At 46.8% G+C, this 18,138-nt stretch overlaps 1 long non-coding RNA gene and 1 pseudogene across 1 annotated transcript; both read left to right on the plus strand.

Moving 5' to 3' along the window:
• LOC140219131 (uncharacterized) overlaps positions 1-10,646 on the plus strand; it is a 35,246-nt pseudogene extending 24,600 nt beyond the window's left edge.
• Positions 2,418-7,573, plus strand: LOC129382594 (uncharacterized). The gene is made up of 4 exons (XR_011895041.1): positions 2,418-2,576; positions 3,209-3,429; positions 3,590-3,749; positions 5,773-7,573. It is a non-coding gene; the product is annotated as an uncharacterized lncRNA (long non-coding RNA).
• Positions 10,647-18,138: the final 7,492 nt, after the last annotated feature.

The raw sequence follows: 18,138 nt of genomic DNA on the forward strand, positions 1-18,138 counted from the left end.
ACAAGGAGGTGCTGCTGTACGCGATTGCTTGCGGTCGCATACGTCGCTGGGAGCTGCTACTCACTATTAATACTCTGTAGCGCACGCAAAGTATGCAGAGAGCTCGCAAGAGATTTGCTGAAGAGACAGCGGCACGGGAGACGAAGAAATCCTTTCAACTTCTCTATTCTCCGTGCACCGGGCAGGAGTGTTCTCCGACCAGTCCATCTGTTGTTTCGCAGTCCTTGTGCAAACGGTTGGAAACCGTACCTTGTGTTAACGTGAACGAAATCGTTCAGAAACCCGAGTCATCAGAATATGACGCACTTTCAGAAGACTCCACATTCTGTGACCGCGATTACTCCGGGCGATTGAGATTCGGTGCGGATGGCTTTCCACTTCGTGAGTCAGGCAGCAATGTATGCATATTTAATTTCTATAGTGACACATGATAAAACTGAAAATTTTTATATTAGCTGGTGAGATTGTAAATGTGGCATTTAATACAAGTAATACTTTGGGATCTTCTAAACATGACTACTGGCTTGTAGATGCCTAAACATCCAGAAAAGCTGTATAGTTGAGCCTTTACCACACCGTCAAGGTCTCTAATTACTAAAGAAATCCTAAAGTTAGCAGCTTTGAGACCTAGGCTAATTTGAAGCAAATTTTTAACATATTCGCACTGTATTGCAATGTCAGGTGATTGTAAGTTTACACTATTTACACTAAACAAACTATTCTCATAGAATAGTGCGTTTGCAGTCTTTTGCTTCGTAAATTGGTAACTCGTCCCACGGAAGAAATATTTTTATTTTTGTTTTGGCGTGGCTGTTGCAGGCAGGTAATTTTTGAGCTCACACTCAGGTTTGTTAATTTATTATGTATCTTTCCTAGTACAAAATAGCAAGTGTTTTGCCACATTATAGTGGAAACAACATTGAGATTTTATTACTGGTCACAGTTTTCGAACTTGTTCAAGCATGTGTTTTTTCTTCAGATGCGTTATGCCACTGTTGAATTCACCAAAGCTGAAGAAGTGGAAGTTGTTCCTACAAGTTGGATCTCCGACAACAAGTGTTGGTGGCCAGCTCGCGCAAAGCCCGAAAAGCTTACGTCAATGGTGAAAAAAATCACACCCGGTGGAATCAACGTGGAAACAGTTTGACATTTCTGTAAAAGCGTTATTGGTGGGAGCCATGTTTTGGTATGGTGATTTTTTATAACAAAATGAGAGTAAAAACTTGACCATTGCATTGTCATTTCTTGTTCAGCCACATACGATCATGCACGTAAAAAGCTGAATAAAAGTCAGTTCACACGGACCTGAGCAGTGACCCTGACATGGTTCAAAAAAGACGCTGCCGAGCACCATTTGTATACACAGACTCGGATTAAAGTGACTCGCAACCTTCTCCAAGCTCTGTGAAGCAGCTGCGAATCCCAGAGGTTCCCGAAGATATTCCGCAGAGTGAGGTAAATGTGGTCACTACAGCTTTGTAACGCAAAAAATATAGCTGCTGTAAATAAAATATATTGATTACTTTATTCGTACGATGGTGCCCCTTTAAAGCTTTCTCGTAGTTTATGATTGCTTGCTCTGTCTAACATCTGTGAATGTGTCCCATGTTTTGTCCATCTGTGCAAGAGAGCTCCGTGGGGACAACAGTGCCATTCCGGTTCTATGAGCCAAATTCAGTACCTGTGTAATTGTTACTACTGTAGTGCTTGTGCAGTTGGTAAGTGCTCTTATCAGTAAGAGTAGGTTGTCATCTATATTCAAGGAAATGTGCAAAATGTGACATTTAACCAGGCAACATTTCCGGATGTTTTCTAGATTATATAAAACTTTATAGGGAAGGGCCTGTTGTGTGCAAAGTGTGATATGCGCAATGTTTCGTTTCTTAGGCCTGGCCTCACTTGGCCGAGCATCATCTTCGGGAACTCAAAGAGACCATCAAGCATCGGCTTTGCCTACTCAAGCATCAGCTTCAACTAGTCAAGCGCCAGCTTCACATCGTCAAGCATCCAGACTTGGTTCTAGAGACACTGTGAACATGGTTATGTACCACGTATGCTGTATTACTGCGCCATATTTTGCGTGTGCGCCTAATTTTCATTTAAGTACTAAGTCTCAAGCTGCATTGTGTTGGATATTTATCGAAGCTGAACTCCCTACACTCTTTTGAAACAAGCTGTAGCCCGAATAGAGGTCCCTGGGGGTACAAATATTGTGAAAGAAGTTGAAGTTTTATAAGGTATAGGGTTCCTAGGTTTGTAAGTGCAGTTCATCCTTTGCAGCTATTATTTTAACTGGATTCATAAGTCCAGTTGCTCTACAGGAATTTCGCATGTTTGCCTCTTTTTTCGGCAACCCAGTTTTCGGCACCCCAGTTTTCGCTGGCTGTTTGTCATGAACTTTCAGGCGTAGGCACGGATGTGCTACGTTCGTTGTTGCATTTTCTATCTTGATGCTGATTTTATGTTGGGATGTCTTTTCTTTTTGTTAAATGTTTACTTTGATATTGTTTTTTCAGATCTTGCAACAGACCAGGAGGAACTGGCAAATTTGACGGGTCAGCACGACAGGCAGCAATGTATGCATGTTTAAATCTATAGACGCTCATGATAAAATTGAAAATTGTTATATTCTCCGTTAAGATTGTAAGTGTGGTATTTAATACGAGCAATACCTTGGGATCTCTTAGACATGACAACAGCTTGTAAGGGCCTAAACACCCAGCACAACTGTTTAAACATTGCACCAGCTTTTGTGGATAACCATAAACATTCTTACTTTTCTTGCGGAAAGTGGCTAAACTTTGATAACATAGAAAGCTGGATTAGTTGGTGCACGCTACAACAGTTTATACACACATAATGGGAACAGCGCGAACAAGACGACGACGAAGTGAAAGGACACAGGACAAGACCTGACAGGACAGCGCTCGTCCTGCCAACTCGCTCAACTTTCTACTTTAATACACTTTATACATAACGGCGAAGGATAGCAGCAACACAGGCCTTTTACTAAAACAAATGTTAAAGTGCTGGAGTATACGCCAGTTAACTTTCTTATGCAGGTACCATCCGTCAAAAACAAACTTGCCTTAATTCCTTCACCTATAATCCGAAAAATGACTCTGCTGTTGGAAAAAGTATTCACATACAATTAATTTATATGCGAAGTTCGATGCAGTTCTTTCTTACACATTATACAATTATTCAGTTTCAGATTTTGAGCAGAATGCAATACGGCTGCTGAACATCCTTCGCTACATGCTTCAACAACAGGGAGAAATGCTGAATATGATTTTTAAGACATTGTCTTCCAAGCTGTCTTCCACCTCAGTAACACCGTGCACAGCTTTGATCGAGCAGCCTTTCAGCTGCTTGGAAGAACTGCTTGGATTTGACGAGAAAATGGACAGAGAAACATCAAACGCTTTGGTATGTTTTCACGTCTTTTCTAGTTCATTTTGCTGTAGTTCGTTGCCAGATATGGCAAGTTAGGATGCAAAATACTTTCCTTGGAGCAATGCATGCATTTGCTTTCTCAATGCTTCAGGACTTATTCATTTCCTTACATGTGTCATGTGTGTTCATGCAGGTTAATGAGTTCACGCAGCTTGGGGGCAGCGATGGAAACTGGGCGACAAAAAGAATACTGGCATACTGCATGACAGATGAAGTGGCCGCGAAGTTTTCCTGGATGGGGCGGAAGGCGAAACATTGTTTCTCAGCCCTGAAAATTGCCAAAGTAGTGAAAGGTAAGCAGCATAGCTCTTTAAAAGATTTCTCATAAATGTTGTTGCAACTCCATGCACAACCCTAATTCGATATGGACAGGCCATTTAATATGCATCTTGCATAACTTTTAATACATCATATACGCTTGGGAGCGTTAACCAAATGTGTAAGGTGCATTAACTCTAGGCTGTCCCATGGTGAACATGGGTTCTGCATCGAGGCTGCCATAAAATCTTGGATGCGGCATGCACCCGAGCGTCTCGTGGCCAAAGCCCAAAAGCAGCGTTCCAGAATGGATGAAGTGCACCAACAGGTGAATTTCTCTGTGCAGCATGATGAAAGGCACGATGGCCACACATGCTTGTTTCAATTCCTTGAACTTGACCCAAAGAGGAACACATATTACACCTCGTTTTTGCGACCACTTTGTTTTCTCTTCCTAATACATTGTAATAACAAACAAGAATCTCCCTTACTGCATTGCTTTCATTTTAGTCTCCGAATAGTGAAACACTTGTAAATTGTGGGGTGTAATACACCAAAGTAGCATTAGCAGATACAACCTCGTTGTATCTGCTAATTAATGGAATACTGAAGAAAATATACCTATATATGGACTGTTAAAAACTCCTTACACATAAATTGCTGTAAGACTAAGGCTGTATTGTTCCAAGCTAATTCCAAATTTTGAGCACCATCTCAAAAATTATTTCTCACCAGTAATGAAATCGAACTTTCCTCATCTGTGAAAGCGCTTGGTGTTATCTTTATGGGATCATCATACTCAGCGCATCAGTCAAACTTTCCAGAGTGTTGGGCATATTGCACAGGTGTCAACATGTACTACCTGTACCTCAATAACTCTTAGTGTTTAATGTCCTCTTTTTCTTCTCATCTTTAAATACTTTAATCTCCCTGCAAAAAAATGTGTTACGGTCTATTGAAGGTGTCTCTTACAATGCGCACACCACTGAATTTTTGTTTGAGTTTGGAATCGTGAGAGTTGATTATTGCTACGAGTACCAGCTCTTCTCGGCTTTTAAACCTGAAATACGCTGATGCAGTATGTAGATGTGTAATTTAGCTGCCTGGCAACCTAATTCAGCCCATTGTCTAACTTGACATACAGAGGATGGGTGTGCACGATGTCCTCGAACTAATTATTGATTCCACATTCTTCGTTTCTGTCTTCCAAATGTACATATAAGTGGAAATTGACAATTTAAGTACTTTATGAACAACCGCGTTATTTAAAATGTTTTTATTTTCATAATTACAGAAGATCTAGTTTTCGTGTTATGTAAATGTTTTAGTCATTCTTTGTTGTGAAAGACCACATACGTATATGAACGAAAATAAAGTGTATGGGAAAACGGTGCCGCGGTAGCTCAATTGGTAGAGCATCACACGCATAATGTGAAGACGTGGAATCGTTCCCCACCTGCGGCAAGTTGTTTTTTCATCCACTTTCGATTCCAATAATTTATAATTTTTTTATTTCAGTTAGTACAAGTAATTTCACCCGTGTTGTCTTTGGTGTCTTTGTTAGTTTCTTAAATGATATTATTAATAAAAATAGCCTTTTCTCGTCATACCAAAGCGCAAATGCACATTTCTTATTTACCATATGTGGTTAAATAAAATCAAACTCAAAGCGACTCACGCTACGAGGGACAATGTAATGGAGAGGTGCAAATGAATTACAGCCACTTGGGGTTCTTTAACATGCCCTGACATTACAATACATGAGCCTTTTGCATTTTGCCTCCATTGAAATGCGACTGGCACAGCAGGAATCGAACCCGTATTTTCTGGGTCAGCAGCCGAGCGCCAATACCATTGAGCCACTGCTGCGGGCTAGAATACTTGTGGCTTTAAAATGCCTTTTTCTGATGTATTGGCTGGAGTAGTGCCTTCATAGAGTGCAGTTGATCATTTGATGTTGTAACATTATTTGTGCACAATTTTGTGCTTAAATTCATTGTTTTCACAGTTTTCTTCTCCTTTGATTGACTGATTGCTGATATTTATGTCACTTTTCAGATTCTGAGTGACAAAAGGGTGTGAAACAGAAGGCATCAAGGCATCACTGGGCATTTTGTCTTCACTGAGTACTTCATTGAGTGAAGGGCAGCCAGTCCACTGCAGTCTTTTTTTCTCGCAAGTCATGGCTGCATCCCTTTGAACGGCCTTTTTTGTGTGTATCGATCTTGATAGATTTGCTGCTGACATGTCTCCTTTCTTTTAGTCCTCTCACTATATTTCTATTATTTTGTAATCGATTCCATTGCAGTATTTTTGTCAGTCTTATGCGGCTACTTCCGTTGCAGTTTGTGTTACCACTAAAGAAAGCTGAACTAGCTGGTAAATGTTCACGCTTTTGCATACAGCACAACATGCATAAATGCACAGTACCACTTGTGTGTACTTCCTGTTGTCCATTGTCATGTTACGTGGTATTGTAGGAACCATGCTAAAGTGTAAGCTTACTACTGTCTGTCACAATTCAAGTGATGGCTAAGTTCCAGTGTGTTGCAAGGCGAGGGTACGAAAGAGTTTGTTTACATTTTATTATGCCTCTTTTGTGTTACGATGTGGCCGTGAGTCGGAAAGGCTGCAGTATATTGAGCAGTACTGCATGAGGACTCCAGTTTCAGTACATATCAACCGCTCCGTTCATTGCTATTTGCTTCTTTTCCTCAGGAAGAGGCGGCAGGGCTACTAGCGTGTAGCAAGTCATTGCTACACATATTTCACATTTAACCATTCCTTGTCACTTCCAGTTTTACGTTTATTTGTTACAAACAATAATTTCCTTGATAGTTATTTTACTGGGAAGTATTTATCATTCATACTGGTCTTTGCTGGCAGCAAAAAGTCTGCTCTCTTCTAGTCGTTTTGCTTTTATGCGTAGCGTTGTATTTGTTTTCTTGCTGTCAGCCCAGAGTTCTTATCTAGTACATAGCGAGAATCACTGTTTCAGTTCTTGCTTGCATTTTGTTTTACTGTGACTTACTTTTTCGAGAAGAAACAGTATTTTATTTGTAGTGCATTGCAAGTTTGTCACATTTCAGCTTCTGTTTGCATAGTTTTGTTCATATACATGTGTAAACCAAGGAGGGATCATTTGCCGTTTCTAAGGTATTGCTAGAATTTGAAAAATAAAGGCACGGTCCAGATAATTTAGGTCTCAGCTGTGTGATATTTTAGGTGTGAGGATTGCTAGTACCTTTATGTTCCTTATATACTCCTTACTGAGTGTAGTGAAACGTGACAGCGTACTGATTGCCAACTTTTTTTTCGGGGATAGGAGCCTCACCTCAAGACTCATTCACGCTAATGAAACAGTGACTGCCTGCGCTCTGTTCATGTCTCGTATTCCATGCGACATTCTGAGCTTTTTTCTCATGCTCCCTGATGTTAAGGTGAAGAATAAGTGTACTATAGTGAAAGAAGTGTACCATGCTTTTGAAGTACACTGAGTGCTACACCTGGCCCTGCCCAGCTTGATGTTTCTAAATATATACTACCGATAGTGGTGCTTAGTAAACACTCTTATATTATGTGATCTCATTTCACTCTTGTAGCACTTGGGGGCTGGAAACTTTAATGTACTGCTGTAAAAGCTGTCACCTGCAGCCTCTGTCTTAGTTTGTGCTAATAAGTTGTTGACTTTTATTATAATGCAGGACTGTCACATGCATTCTTTCTCTGAATGTTACAGGTTTGCAGCATCTTGTCTCGTGACCAGTTCTGTGTTTGAGTACTTGTAACACTTGCATCACTATACCGGCTCTCCATGTATTAAATCGAGTTTTTGTAATGGAAATGAATAAAAATTTCTGTGAAAGTGATTGTCCCTTTTATGTAAACTTAGCTTGCTTTGGAATCTTTGTTCCATGGGTGCAAGTTGTATTTTCATTGGTGCATGTCAGTATACTGCATCATCTTTGCAGCACAGATTCTACACAACAATGTTTACGCTAACTGTGCTATTCAGCCCATTTAAATAAAAATGAACATCCTGCAGACATCCCTTAATGGTCCACAGTTCGTCGAACGGATGTCTGACGGACGTTTAGCAATAAAAACCTAAACAAATTCTTGCGTCCGAGGAACATCCGTATATCCGTTCTAGACATCCGCGGGACACCCCTCGGACTGCTAATTAGTATGCGCCTGCTAGTCCTGTGGATGTCCGCCGTACGCCCTCAGGCGATCTGCGGACGTCCTATGGATGACCAAGATATCCAGAAGTGGTAGTCCAGTGGACGTCCAGAGGAGTTCGAATGCCCATTGGTGTGTTGCGTCGTCCTCATCAATTTCGAACTTCCAGAGCGCAGAACGCAGTGTCATGTTCGTGAGCACGTTGAGCACCACGTGTGTAGCGCATATTTCTCAAGTTCCTCCTTCCAAGCCCAACAGCAGGTTTGAAGTTGAAGCGCCGTCACTACAAGCTTGGCCCGATGTAGTTGCCGGCACTTGCGCTCGTTCTTTTGGTGGACGTCGCTTTCGCTTCACATTTTTTGGCTTTGAGATGCGCTCAGGCAGCCCAGGAAAGAGCCGAAGAAGTGGGCCGGGAACAAGCATCCATGTCCCGCGAGGAATCAATATTTATTTGTTACCCACAACATATATGCTTGTAGTATTTCAAAATGTCGTCGTCCTCAAAGTGGCGTTCACACACTTTTGATTTGTTTGTGAGGCGTTTGTCTTTTCGGTGTAGCATGCGTTCCCAACTTTTAAACTCTCCAGCGTCTTGCTGCAGTGCGAAAAAATGGTGACCAGCGGCATCGTGTCTCAGGCCGCTGGTGCAGCCGGGGGCAAAACAGCACCGCATAGAGAACTTCTTGCTGTCATGAGACGCGGAAACGCTTCTTCAAGAAGCTTTTCAAGAGCGCAAATCACGACACAACACCTACAAAACAGAGATGGACAACGGCAGACGATGCAGCGCAACTAACATGAAACCAGAAGTGAAAGCAGAAGTCAAGTTTCAAGTTCATTACCAGAAACGCATTTACAATACCTAGCTCAGATATGACAAATTTTCACAACGAGGCTCAAAATAGACATGCCGAAAGAAGACACAAAGATAGTCATGAGACCACGTGGAGGTCTCAACGTAGCGTGAACTGAGGTTTCAATAATTATGTCGGCCGTCATGACGGCGGCTCGAGTAACGAAGAAAGAAGCCAAAGCAGACACCATCTGCACGAACGTGCAGCAAAACATCATCGTGGTCAGCACCCCGGACGAGAGGCGTGCCACGCTGTACTCTAAGGTCAAAGCCCTTAACATAGGAGGCAGGACATACGAAGTCAGCGCCTACCGAACGGCGCCGAACGGCACGGTCAAGGGAGTCATCCGAGGCATAGCCGTAGACGACACCCCGGAAGAGATAGCCGAAAACATTGTGAACCCTTGCAACCCCCTAGCGGTGGAGGCGCACAGAATGGGCAATACAACCACGGTGATAGTACTCTTCGCAGGGCAGAAAGTACCGAACTACGTCAAGTATGGCTCGATGTTAGTCAGGTGCGGGCTTTACCGCAAGCACCTTGACGTGTGCAGGCAATGCAGCAAGGTCGGCCATAGAAGAGACGTATCCCGAATCCCAACACTAGAGTGTGCTTCGGCTGCGGAATTGTAAATCCCAGCGAGGATCACAAACGCTAATGCAAGCGCTAGCTCTGCGGGGGACAGCATCCAACGGGCGAGAGGGAATGCAAAAACAAGTACAAGATGCCGTACGTGGTCAAAAAACGGCCATGGGAACGCAAGATGGAAGCCATGCAGCAACAACCGGATCCGGAAAGATGGATGGATGGATGGATGGATGGATGGATGGATGGATGGATGGATGGATGGATGGACGGACGGACGGACGGACGGACGGACGGACGGACGGACGGACGGACGGACGGACGGAGGGATGGATGGATGGATGGATGGATGGATGTTATGAGCGTTCCCTTTAGAACGGGGCGGTGGGTTGCGCCACCAAGCTCTTGCTACTATGATGCCTAATATCCTACCTAGATTAACCAATGAAAAAAAAAACAGTATGAACTACCACGTCCAAATTTTCTGATCCCCTATTGCGAACTGTGCTTTTGTACGTCTCCGTCTTATGTTGTTTTCCTACTTCCACCAATCCTTTCCGCCGCTGCGAGCGCCGTCTGCCGAGAGACCCCGCGGGGAATCGAGGCAGCGCGAGAGCAGCCGCAAGAGGGACAACAGCAAGGGAGGCAGCAGCGCCAGCCGCCACAGACCGTCGCAGTCGAGGAAGAGAGTCGCCTGGGCCGACGCAGTCAAGGCGAACATGGCAGAGAAGAGACAACCACCGGCGCAAAACGCCGCGAAGAAGATCCAAGAAGAGAACGGGGTGGTAAAAGCCCTGGGAGACGAGAACGAGAAGCTAAAGCGGAGAATCGCCGAACAGGACGCAACCATCAAGGAAATCAACGAGAAGCTAACGACATTAATTGCGATGCAGCAACAGCAGCAGCTGCTACCGAAGCCCGCACAAGAGAGGAAACAAGAGATAACCGAGGACGAACCAGAGGTCGAGGTGGACCCGAGAGCCACGACAGCGGCGGGACAGGCAGAGGAGAGCCATAGAGGGTGCCAAGGAACGAAAGATAATGGAGAGAATCGAAAAACAGGATGACAGACTCGACCGTCTTGAGGCGACCAGCAAGGTAACCAACGAACGCCTCACTGCGCTCGCACAAACGGTTCAGCAGATGACAACGAACATACAGAGCACTATCCAGAACATGATGGCGCAGATGCAAGCACAGCTGCAGACGCAGATACAGGCACAAATACAAGGTATGGAAGCACAGATCATCACCAAACTGCAGCAACCATGGACGGGACAGCACGTACAGCAGCATCCACACAGCCAGTGAGAGACCTCTTGGTCTGGCCCTGGAACTGCAACGGCTTTACCGGCAAGAGAGCGGGACTGCAGCAACTAACGAGGAAACCAGACGTCATAATGATTCAAGAAACACACAGTGAAGAGACACCGAGACTACCGGACTACCGGTCGCACGACAGCCCGCCGAGCAAAAGGGACACGTCCAAGGGCAAGGGCAGAGGGGTCTGCAGCTTCGTTAGGAAAGGGATCACCTTCATGGAACACGAAATGATCTGCAGAAGCGCCATCGAACCCTGCACAGTGGAAGTAATCACGGGCAAGAAGAGGAAGGAGAGCACTTTCCCGTGAACGTCTACAGCAATCCGTCCCACGGACAACAGAAGTTCAAGGCACTATTCCACAAGGCGAGTTCAGTCGCGGGAAGGAAAACGCTCGTAGCGTGCGGAGACTTTAACGCTCCGAGCCAAGACTGGGGCTACCACAGAACGACGGTCAAGGGGAGAGAGCTGATGCAAGACGCCACCGACGTGGGACTGAACCTAATCACGGATACGGCCTTTCCCACCAGAATCGGCACATCGGTTACGAGAGACACCACTCCGGATCTTACCTTCGTCAAAACCGCCGGAGGATCGAGAGAAGCGAAATGGAAAAACACGGGCCAGGAGCTGGGCAGCGATCACTACATCGTGGAGGTCGTCGTACCGCTCAAAGACCAAGGCAACACCGGCATAAGGAAGCATCGCATTACGGACTGGGACGCCTTTCGAAAGGCGCTACCCGCGGTGCAACTGGACGTTACGGACATCGAGGAACGGGCGGCCAACGTCGTTGAGACGACGGGAGGAGCGACCAAAGAGCTGGAGACGGACGAACGGATAGACAAGATGGACTGTCGGCTGGCCCACGTGATAGAAGTCAAGCAGTCCATAAAGGTGAGGTGGCAGAAGCGACGAACCAACCGAAGTCTAAGGAAGAAGGTCGCCGAGCTCAACAGGCAGATCGAGGTCCACTGCAGGATGCTATGCACCCAACAGTGGAACGAGGCCTGCAACGAAGCCGACGGACAGATGCACAAGGGCAAGACGTGGAAGATGCTGCGGCACCTCCTCGACGAAACCAAGACCAAGGGCCACCAACACAACAACCTGGCCAGGACCCTACACAAGGCAATCTGCGAACACGGGGAGGACGAGCTCAAGCGGCGCTTGGACGCCAAGTACCTACCGACCACCCCCACGGAAAGACACCCGGATTACCAAGGCAACGAGAACGAGACGCGGGTCCCGATCGAGTGACCAACAGAGCGCTCAAGAACGTCAACGAAGCGGCCACCGAAATGCTCACGAACTTCTACAAGTGCTGGCAAGAAGGAAGGCTGCCCAAGCAATGGAAAGCAGCCAAGACGATCCTCATCCCCAAGCCTGGCAGGCCGCCCAACATAGAGAACCTCAGGCCGATCTCGCTCACTTCGTGCGTGGGAAAGGTCCTCGAGCACGTTCTCATGAACAGGTGGCAGCGTTACCTGGAAGAATCGGAGCTTTACCCAAATTCCATCATCGGGTTTCGGAACAAGCTCGGGAGGCAAGACGCCATGATCTTACTGAAGAACGAGATCATCGACGATACGACCCGCACCAAGGACAACAGAGCCATACTCATGCTGGACTTGCAGAGCGCCTTCGATAAAGTGAGGCACTCGGCTATCCTGTCCCAAGTATCCAGGCTAAACATGGGCAGGAGGACATACCAGTAGATCAAAGACTTCCTGACGGAATGGTCCACCGAAATCTGTGCCGGAGACCTGCAGCTCGAAGAGAAGAAGCTGGGTAGCGTCGGAACTCCGCAGGGCTCGGTGATCTCCCCGCTACCCTTCAACCTCGTGATGATCGGGTTGGCCAACCGGCTAGAAAGAGTAGCGGGAGTCCGGCACACCATCTACGCCGACGACGTTACGCTATGCGTACCGGGAGGAAGCGACAGACACATCGAGACAACGCTGCAAGAAGCGGTCAACGCCATCAGGGAGCAGTTGGACGCGTCTGGACTCGTTTGCTCTCCGGCCAAGTCAGAACTGCTGGTGGTTCCACCGACAGGAGCGGGCAGGAAAAGAAAGAATATGGAAGTCAAGTACGAGCGCCCCAAGATCACGGTCAAGATGGCGGGAGGACAAGTAATACCGGAGGTCGAGAAGATTCGAGTGCTCGGGCTGCTCATCCAGCGAAACCGAGTCAACGGTGAAACGGTCAACAAGCTCGCGGGCAAAGCGGCCGCGGCAATGAGACTCATCAAGAGGATGTCCAACAGAAGAGCGGGGATGAAGGAGGAGAGCCTGACTAGGTTCGTTCAATCCTTCGCAGTTAGCCACATAACGTACATGGCCGCCTTCCACAACTGGAGGCCGAGCGAACGTAACAAGATAGACGCCAGCAAGGCGTATAAGGCGGCACTCGGTCTCCTCGGAAGCACGAGCACCGAAAAATTCATGGCGCTGGGAGTCCACAACACGCTGGACGAAATAGCCGAAGCACAGAGAACGGCGCAACTCGAGCGTCTCTCTGAAACGAGAACCGGAAGACAGATACTGCGGGACCTTGGCCTCGAGCCGAGGGAAGGCAAGCAGCAGAAAGACGCACCTATACCGGATAGCATCAACTGAAAGCTTACGGTCTGCCCGATCCCGAGGAACGTGAACCCCGAGCACAACCAGGAGCGGAGGTTGGCGAGGGCCAGGGCTCTCGTGGACCTCCACGCCGGAGAAGAAGGCGCCGACTACGCGGACGCGGCGGAGTATCGAGGGAGCAGCGACGCATACGCGGCGGTGGCTGTCGGGCCATCGACTGGTGCAACGAAGACCGCGGCGAGCGTCCGGACTCGAGAAGCGCACCGGGTGGATGAGGTGAACATCGCCTTGGCCGTCTCCGACCCCGGATGCACTACAGTGTTGTGTCACTCTAGAACGGCAGTGAAGAACTACGCCAAGGGTAGGGTATGTAGTGAGGCCGCGCGCATAGTGGGGGGGCGCAAGGCCGAAGACATCGGACGCAAAAGTGCTGTGGTGATCAAGTGGTTTCCGGCCCACATGGGCAGCGACGTGTCGGAACGCGGGAACGTGCGAACCACAACGAGACGGCCAACTCGGCCGCGCGAGGACTAACCAACCGCGCAGCTGCAAGCACGGCCGACTCGGAGTGTTGGTCGCGGCGCAGTGCCAAGGACGAGATGACCACCTTCAACGAAATAGTGAAGTGGTACAGACTTAACAGACAGACTATGCCGCCACCTCACCCGGGGCTTACCCGGAAGGAGGCAGTGGCACTGCAGGCAGTGGCAGAAGGAGACAGTTACAGACAGGGTCCCTGCTCACCCCGGTGCTAGCTAAGCACGTGTGTCCGAGCGTGTACGCGAGGGACGTGTGTAGACTGTGCGCGAAGGAGAAAGCTACCGCGGCTCACATCTTTTGGGACTGTAGCGTAAATCCGCGAGAAGCCAGCGAGAAGACGACGATCCCACCGCAGCTAGAGGCTGCAACAAGGAGCTATGATCAAGAGACACAACTAAATGCCGTCCAGCAGGTCTCGGCAGCTCTAGAGATGCAGCGACTGCGCGAAAGCGAGGAGAAGGGGGCAGCACCCCCAGGAATGGGGCCGCGGCCCTCTCGGACCCTCGGAAGTAGCGAGGGACCAAGACCTCGAGGAGCACAACGCACAAGACTGACGTAGTGACCGCGTCGCGGTAAAAGCTTGTCCTCCCTGCGTGGAGGGAGCCTAACCGATTCTGCAGGCATTTTCAATAAAGTTGTTCTCTCTCTCTCTCTCTCAAAATTAAGAAGTGTGCATGGAGGAAGGAAACTGAGGAGAGGCCCTACCCCCTCCGCGGGCTAGGAGAAAAGTGTGGAGGAAATGACGTAGTAGGTTCTCCTTTGTTTTGCTGTTTTTTTATTTGTTTGCTGTAGTGGCCCCGCCTTTCGGGTCACAATGGCGGCTTTGTTATTGTTCTGTGCGCTCACACGTGTTGCTCCATAGGATTCGTACCGTGGCAAAGGCGCCGTGCGGGCAGGTTTGCGTTGGTCTCCGTGTTTTGTTGCGCTGCGTTATCTGGACCGTGCCCTACCGGATGTTGCTGTGGCCAGGTGGGACACGAGGAACTAAAGTTCGTGAAATGAACGCGCATACAACGCTGTACGCAATGTACCGCGCCCCGGCAATGGCAACGGACGAAGGAATATCCGCGGGAAATTTAGCCCTCTGCGGCGGAATCATGCTAATGTGCTAACGATTGTTTAGTATTCGCAACTTTCACGGCCTATAGGGGGCGCCACCTTAAATCCAACATGGCTGTCACAGAGATTAAGAACTAGAGCGGCCGGTGCAGTGCTGCGGTCGTCTTGCTCAGTGTCTTGTTAGTTCGCGTCGTCCGTGGAAGTTGCGAATAATGGATCTTCAGTTTACACGCCCGCTGTCGTTAGCCTGCGTAATGGCCCACATTGGGCAAGCAGAACGCAGGATTCGATGCTTGATTGAAGGCGAAGAAGTCTTAAACGCTGGCCATCTTGTGTGCTGCGGCATAAAAGCGTGCACGTCGACGTCCGTCACTGTTGAAGGGCTCTGCATACAAACTTCGCAGGTTCGAAGCAAACCACATGAGCTTTGGTTTCAATTTTACAGCAACGGCGTTATAAAGGTAAGTCACCGTGCTTAGTCTTTTCTATTAATTCGACTGCTTTGAACGGGTACCATAACCTTTGTGGTGCTCTCTGCAAGTTGTTACTTCTACCGCTTGAATAAGCCACCGTGTCGAGAAAAAAAAATCTTCCTCGTGTTGCGCGACCGAAGTTCTTTACATCGACGGCGTGAAAAGCAGCCTTAAAGCAGCGTTTTCTGTGCGAAAAGTTTTTGTCTAGTTATCCCTGCCTGTGTTCACAAAGCTGGATGTTGAACACGAGAAGTAAACAAAAACCCATGCCTGACCACTTTTTCGAGCTAATACGATAACCGTTCACCCTTGCAATTTAGTTATTGCGCTTTATGTGTGCTGTGTAAGCGACAGCCTTGCGGTAGTTTTACGGCCTGCGTCAGTCCTACCGCGACTTGCCTAGACAGGTCAAGCGATATTACCGGTTCGCGGCAATGCTCGCTTCATTCTTCCAGTTATCTTTATAAAATAAACTGTCAAATAAATTCACCGTGAATCAGCTAAGGGTTCGCTACGCGAACACTGCACAGAAATTTAACGTTTGTTACCTTACGAGTGTAGTCCTGCGCGCCTGTGCTCACGTTGCAGCCGCGCATCGAAGTGAAGTGGCAGTCGACGACAAGCACGAGCTCCAGGTCCCTTTACCCCTGTGTCACTTTGCTTCGATGCACGGCCGTTTTCGGGCACACTGGCCCCTTGAACATATTCTAGATACGAGTGGACGACCGTGTACAAAGGTTTGAGGGATAAAACTGTTCCTGTACTGTCAGGGAAACCATGTCAATAAAAAGCAAATAAGTGTAAGTGGTCATATGTGCTTCATATGCTGGAAGTGAGGCAGCACAAGAACAGTTTTTTGTCGACTGCCAATCCATTTCTGAATTTTGTCTGACTGTACTAAGGAGCAATAAATAAATGAGCAAAAGTAAAATTAATGTATTTTATAATACAGACAGTACCTGATTGTATAGTTGTTGAGCAAGTGCAGTGATTGATTATGCAAAATACCTGTTGTTTCAGGGCCACTGTACCTGCAAGGCCGGCAACTCGGCACAGTGTAAGCACATGCTTGCAATGTTGCTGTTTGTTAACAGGTAAGGCATTTCATCGAAACAGTTAATTTTTTTTAAATTTGTTCCAAGCACACTGGTTAACTTGCTGAAGTTGCTCGAAAAGAGCAAAATTTCAAGACATAAACTCATTAACAAATGAAAACAGAAAAACAAACTTTATTCAAGATTATACGGACATTCACTTCATGCAGCCAACAAATTCAAAGATAAATGGAAACACTGCGCCAGTCAGCATGTCAACACAGCTAGAGCAAAGGCTTGAATGTATTCCTGGAAGCATAATATACAACACCATAGAAGTGCTGAGGAAATTTTGAAAAAAAGGATGCACCTGACAAGTTTTGATACATTAAAAGCAACGCTGATGACACAAGAATGAAAACGAGTGATCAGAACTTTTCATTGAAAGCAATTTGATATCATTTGTTAGCGCACATTCCATTCCCTTGCCCATGGAAGGATTGCCTTAATGTGTCAGAATAAATATGTGAGGATTATTCTTTACTTTCTGTGCATGTTTCTTTTTTTTGTCCGATTTCAATTTGCAGCAGCACTTAGCGCTCCACTTAGAACAAAAAAGAACTTAAGGTGTAAGAAATGGGCTCAGCTGCTGACAGCAGGGAGACATACCAAGATCACTTGGAGGGTCTTCAATATTATAAATCAGATCTTTACACACCTAGTCTCACTACTCTCTCTTTTGTCATTGGTGGCAATTATGCACTGTTTTGCGTTCATGAGCTTTGTTACGCATACAATTGGGCTAGTAGGTTGCCTGTGTACAAATCTGAGGGAAATGTGTGCACCTTTCAGACTCAAATGGAGTCAAGTATTGCGCGTGTTTAACCAAACTGTTGCCTTCAGAATAATTGGGGACGTTACAGCTTGTTTATTTGCAGCTTATGACATTCACATTACGACTAATAATGCTCAATGATGTTATGTTTTCCTGAAAGCAATGGTGTAGCTTTGATTTATAATGTCACATTGTGTAGTACTCTTTTATGTTTAATCAATGTAATTTATTGCTTATATGCCACACAGGTCTGGGATCGAAAACCTTGAGCAGCTATCCTCAACAGACTTAAAACAAGCTTGGGGAAAACTGAAATCAATGCCCCTTTATGAGCCAAGGAGGACAAGAGATCTGTGCCATGTACAAGGTGCGCCAAGACTCCATTTAGACAGCGGGAAGCTTGACGAAATACGCAACAAGATGATTGCTGTTGCTCCGAACAGCACGCTTGCACTGCACAGCAAAGGGCGGTGCTCATTTACCCATGACAGCGCTCAAGAACACAGCATGCAAAATGCCGAACTGAATGTAATAAGCCCTATATGCAGCGTATTGTTCCAGCACATGGATTTGTGCCAAGAAGTGCGGAAGTATGAGGAACTTCAGTTCCATGGTGTCACCTTTGAAGATGCCACCACACTGAAGATATACAAAGCAGCCAAAGAACGCCTCGCTCCTCTTGTGTATCGCTTTTATTTAACGCATACTGCCGTGACAGAGGAGGAAGCAGTTGAGATCTGTTCAAGCACAGTGAGCCAAAGTGACACCAAGTGGCACCGACAGAGGATGCTAAGGATTACTGGCAGCAAGTGCCACAGCTTATACAGATTTCTGCCGAACAAAGCATGCACATGGGATCAAAAGATCACGAAATACTTGACTAAAACCTTTAAGGGTAATGATGCCACACGCTATGGGAAATCGTGTGAAAGGCCAGCCACTGAAGAATACACAAG

The sequence above is a fragment of the Dermacentor andersoni genome, chromosome 6, assembly GCF_023375885.2.
Source record: "Dermacentor andersoni chromosome 6, qqDerAnde1_hic_scaffold, whole genome shotgun sequence".
Classification (NCBI taxonomy): Eukaryota; Metazoa; Arthropoda; class Arachnida; order Ixodida; family Ixodidae; genus Dermacentor; species Dermacentor andersoni.